This window comes from Mytilus trossulus, chromosome 11 (assembly GCF_036588685.1).
Source record: "Mytilus trossulus isolate FHL-02 chromosome 11, PNRI_Mtr1.1.1.hap1, whole genome shotgun sequence".
In the NCBI taxonomy this organism is placed as follows: Eukaryota; Metazoa; Mollusca; class Bivalvia; order Mytilida; family Mytilidae; genus Mytilus; species Mytilus trossulus.
In genome coordinates, this window is record NC_086383.1 from 14,413,077 (window position 1) to 14,419,388 (window position 6,312).

Consider the following 6,312-nt stretch of genomic DNA (forward strand, 5'->3'; position numbering starts at 1 on the left):
ACACGTGACTTTTGTGTTCCTCATTTCAAGGCGCATTAGGGGTATTGTCCCATATTGAAATTCATAGTTCTGATTTTTCCAAATATTTTTAGGTGATCTTCATCGGTATGACATTCTGAATAAATCTGTGTATTTTTGTCCATTTCTGAAAAAAAATAAAGTCATTTCAGCACTATATGGCAATGACACTTTTATCGCTATATTCATTTATTTTTAATACAACGTGCATGTATAATTAATTTCTTCCAGTATACCTTTACTAGTCAAAACAAGGACAAAACTTTTGATGATAACCTTAAATAACAATACACAGACCCTATTAAAACATTCTATAACATTTTCTTGTGTCTTAAAGTGCATTTTGACAGAGAAATTATGCAAAAATGTAGATTTCATAAAAAAAACCCAGCAAAATAACTATTCTTACTAGTGGACATCTGGTATATAATGCTGTGGAAACCCCTCAAAACTACTGGGAAAGTCATTCTTATCATGTAAATTAGAATGCAATGAAGTGCAAATTTTCAAAACTTGTCCATTTACATAATTCTATTTGAGAAAAAAAGGCTTTTTACATGTATTTCAGTGAAAACCCTTTATCAGTGAGAAATCCACATGAGGTATTAAAGGAAACATTGTGACATCACACATATTATGGCGTCATTAAATAATGACAGATCAAAATAGTGCTAAATAGAGTTTGCAGTGTTACATGAGAATCAGTTGACGCAAGATTTAACTCGAAATGTTGAGTCGAAAAGACCAGTAACCAAGCCTTTTCATTTAATAGCAAGACCATAGCAACAGTTTTCATATAAGCATATTTTTAACAAACCGACTGTAATTTCATTTGCACAAATACCATAAATAAATAATTTAGAGCTTACCTAATAAATCAAAATGCTTACCAGTTATTCAGGACTTTTTAAAACCTTTAGTTTGTCATCTCATATTTAAAAGTAATGATATGTCTGGAACTGAAATAAGACAAAAAAAATTAACTCAAACTGTGTTATCATTTAATTTAAATACATAAGTATTATTGAGAGAGAAAAATCTAATTCTTGAAAATTTTATCACAAAGAAAGAAAAATGCTTCTCCCTTGTGGCTTAGCCACCTTCATTTAAACTGTTTATATTAGAAGCAATGAGTAGTAGCTAACTAGCTTAATACATGTAGTTGAATAGCAATATTGTGTTCAAGAAGGTTTGACCCTCCCCCTTTTTCACTGAGAAATGACAATATCTTGTGTTTTGCTCGTGTGCATTAACAATAGTAATTCGTGATTTTCTTAATACATGTACATGTTTTTTTTCTGTTTATTTGCATATGATATCTACTGACCAGGGTCAAATCATTGGATAAAAGCAGATGTATGATGTATCTCACTTTACTCGTGTGAAGTGTGTTATCTCCCTTGATTATAAGCTATTCCTGTAGACCAGAGTGATAATTGCATAATAAAGACTATATTGTGTCATGTTTACTTACAATTTATTTATATTACATGTAAGTTTTTTCTTGCCTTTTTCAATTGAATAAACAATTCATTTCGGATCTCTCGGGGGTAAACAAAGTTATGACTGTGCCTAAAAAAAGTGTTCAGCCCCGTGCCAGTAATGCATTTAAAAGTGAAAATGTTATTGAATTTTTGCTGTTCTTTATCAATAATATTTATCTGAAATCATTTATGATAACTAGGTATAAATAAAAAACTACTAACCATCATTTTAACAATTTTCTGTGGTGTACAAGGTGAAATTAGCTTAAGACATCTCTGGATTCTTTCTCACAAGATGGGGCAATATGCGCAATTGTTATTCCATAGGCCGTAATGGTAACGTTTTCTTCTGTTGCTCAGCCCATATCGTAAACTTGTATATGTATGATGGCTTGTTTCGAAGCTGAGACATTTTTACATATGTGGTTAAATTTTCGGGGTACGAAGTGTGATTCATTTTTCCGTAATTTAGCAAACCCCGAGTATCCTTCCTCATGGTAAAAAATCCCAATTTTAACACAATAAGTTCTTTGAAATTTTAATACTTTGAACACATTTCATAGCTCCATGGTTTTTACACATTTATTCTGTGTTCCCTTATTTTCTAAATTAACACTAATGGTTCAGCTCAGTTATTTGTTTATCATAGAAATGTGTCAAATATCACTACACAGAGATTTTTTGTTTACACGTGACTTTTGTGTTCCTCATTTCAAGGCGCATTAGGGGTATTGTCCCATATTGAAATTCATAGTTCTGATTTTTCCAAATATTTTTAGGTGATCTTCATCGGTATGACATTCTGAATAAATCTGTGTATTTTTGTCCATTTCTGAAAAAAAATAAAGTCATTTCAGCACTATATGGCAATGACACTTTTATCGCTATATTCATTTATTTTTAATACAACGTGCATGTATAATTAATTTCTTCCAGTATACCTTTACTAGTCAAAACAAGGACAAAACTTTTGATGATAACCTTAAATAACAATACACAGACCCTATTAAAACATTCTATAACATTTTCTTGTGTCTTAAAGTGCATTTTGACAGAGAAATTATGCAAAAATGTAGATTTCATAAAAAAAACCCAGCAAAATAACTATTCTTACTAGTGGACATCTGGTATATAATGCTGTGGAAACCCCTCAAAACTACTGGGAAAGTCATTCTTATCATGTAAATTAGAATGCAATGAAGTGCAAATTTTCAAAACTTGTCCATTTACATAATTCTATTTGAGAAAAAAAGGCTTTTTACATGTATTTCAGTGAAAACCCTTTATCAGTGAGAAATCCACATGAGGTATTAAAGGAAACATTGTGACATCACACATATTATGGCGTCATTAAATAATGACAGATCAAAATAGTGCTAAATAGAGTTTGCAGTGTTACATGAGAATCAGTTGACGCAAGATTTAACTCGAAATGTTGAGTCGAAAAGACCAGTAACCAAGCCTTTTCATTTAATAGCAAGACCATAGCAACAGTTTTCATATAAGCATATTTTTAACAAACCGACTGTAATTTCATTTGCACAAATACCATAAATAAATAATTTAGAGCTTACCTAATAAATCAAAATGCTTACCAGTTATTCAGGACTTTTTAAAACCTTTAGTTTGTCATCTCATATTTAAAAGTAATGATATGTCTGGAACTGAAATAAGACAAAAAAAATTAACTCAAACTGTGTTATCATTTAATTTAAATACATAAGTATTATTGAGAGAGAAAAATCTAATTCTTGAAAATTTTATCACAAAGAAAGAAAAATGCTTCTCCCTTGTGGCTTAGCCACCTTCATTTAAACTGTTTATATTAGAAGCAATGAGTAGTAGCTAACTAGCTTAATACATGTAGTTGAATAGCAATATTGTGTTCAAGAAGGTTTGACCCTCCCCCTTTTTCACTGAGAAATGACAATATCTTGTGTTTTGCTCGTGTGCATTAACAATAGTAATTCGTGATTTTCTTAATACATGTACATGTTTTTTTTCTGTTTATTTGCATATGATATCTACTGACCAGGGTCAAATCATTGGATAAAAGCAGATGTATGATGTATCTCACTTTACTCGTGTGAAGTGTGTTATCTCCCTTGATTATAAGCTATTCCTGTAGACCAGAGTGATAATTGCATAATAAAGACTATATTGTGTCATGTTTACTTACAATTTATTTATATTACATGTAAGTTTTTTCTTGCCTTTTTCAATTGAATAAACAATTCATTTCGGATCTCTCGGGGGTAAACAAAGTTATGACTGTGCCTAAAAAAAGTGTTCAGCCCCGTGCCAGTAATGCATTTAAAAGTGAAAATGTTATTGAATTTTTGCTGTTCTTTATCAATAATATTTATCTGAAATCATTTATGATAACTAGGTATAAATAAAAAACTACTAACCATCATTTTAACAATTTTCTGTGGTGTACAAGGTGAAATTAGCTTAAGACATCTCTGGATTCTTTCTCACAAGATGGGGCAATATGCGCAATTGTTATTCCATAGGCCGTAATGGTAACGTTTTCTTCTGTTGCTCAGCCCATATCGTAAACTTGTATATGTATGATGGCTTGTTTCGAAGCTGAGACATTTTTACATATGTGGTTAAATTTTCGGGGTACGAAGTGTGATTCATTTTTCCGTAATTTAGCAAACCCCGAGTATCCTTCCTCATGGTAAAAAATCCCAATTTTAACACAATAAGTTCTTTGAAATTTTAATACTTTGAACACATTTCATAGCTCCATGGTTTTTACACATTTATTCTGTGTTCCCTTATTTTCTAAATTAACACTAATGGTTCAGCTCAGTTATTTGTTTATCATAGAAATGTGTCAAATATCACTACACAGAGATTTTTTGTTTACACGTGACTTTTGTGTTCCTCATTTCAAGGCGCATTAGGGGTATTGTCCCATATTGAAATTCATAGTTCTGATTTTTCCAAATATTTTTAGGTGATCTTCATCGGTATGACATTCTGAATAAATCTGTGTATTTTTGTCCATTTCTGAAAAAAAATAAAGTCATTTCAGCACTATATGGCAATGACACTTTTATCGCTATATTCATTTATTTTTAATACAACGTGCATGTATAATTAATTTCTTCCAGTATACCTTTACTAGTCAAAACAAGGACAAAACTTTTGATGATAACCTTAAATAACAATACACAGACCCTATTAAAACATTCTATAACATTTTCTTGTGTCTTAAAGTGCATTTTGACAGAGAAATTATGCAAAAATGTAGATTTCATAAAAAAAACCCAGCAAAATAACTATTCTTACTAGTGGACATCTGGTATATAATGCTGTGGAAACCCCTCAAAACTACTGGGAAAGTCATTCTTATCATGTAAATTAGAATGCAATGAAGTGCAAATTTTCAAAACTTGTCCATTTACATAATTCTATTTGAGAAAAAAAGGCTTTTTACATGTATTTCAGTGAAAACCCTTTATCAGTGAGAAATCCACATGAGGTATTAAAGGAAACATTGTGACATCACACATATTATGGCGTCATTAAATAATGACAGATCAAAATAGTGCTAAATAGAGTTTGCAGTGTTACATGAGAATCAGTTGACGCAAGATTTAACTCGAAATGTTGAGTCGAAAAGACCAGTAACCAAGCCTTTTCATTTAATAGCAAGACCATAGCAACAGTTTTCATATAAGCATATTTTTAACAAACCGACTGTAATTTCATTTGCACAAATACCATAAATAAATAATTTAGAGCTTACCTAATAAATCAAAATGCTTACCAGTTATTCAGGACTTTTTAAAACCTTTAGTTTGTCATCTCATATTTAAAAGTAATGATATGTCTGGAACTGAAATAAGACAAAAAAAATTAACTCAAACTGTGTTATCATTTAATTTAAATACATAAGTATTATTGAGAGAGAAAAATCTAATTCTTGAAAATTTTATCACAAAGAAAGAAAAATGCTTCTCCCTTGTGGCTTAGCCACCTTCATTTAAACTGTTTATATTAGAAGCAATGAGTAGTAGCTAACTAGCTTAATACATGTAGTTGAATAGCAATATTGTGTTCAAGAAGGTTTGACCCTCCCCCTTTTTCACTGAGAAATGACAATATCTTGTGTTTTGCTCGTGTGCATTAACAATAGTAATTCGTGATTTTCTTAATACATGTACATGTTTTTTTTCTGTTTATTTGCATATGATATCTACTGACCAGGGTCAAATCATTGGATAAAAGCAGATGTATGATGTATCTCACTTTACTCGTGTGAAGTGTGTTATCTCCCTTGATTATAAGCTATTCCTGTAGACCAGAGTGATAATTGCATAATAAAGACTATATTGTGTCATGTTTACTTACAATTTATTTATATTACATGTAAGTTTTTTCTTGCCTTTTTCAATTGAATAAACAATTCATTTCGGATCTCTCGGGGGTAAACAAAGTTATGACTGTGCCTAAAAAAAGTGTTCAGCCCCGTGCCAGTAATGCATTTAAAAGTGAAAATGTTATTGAATTTTTGCTGTTCTTTATCAATAATATTTATCTGAAATCATTTATGATAACTAGGTATAAATAAAAAACTACTAACCATCATTTTAACAATTTTCTGTGGTGTACAAGGTGAAATTAGCTTAAGACATCTCTGGATTCTTTCTCACAAGATGGGGCAATATGCGCAATTGTTATTCCATAGGCCGTAATGGTAACGTTTTCTTCTGTTGCTCAGCCCATATCGTAAACTTGTATATGTATGATGGCTTGTTTCGAAGCTGAGACATTTTTACATATGTGGTTAAAT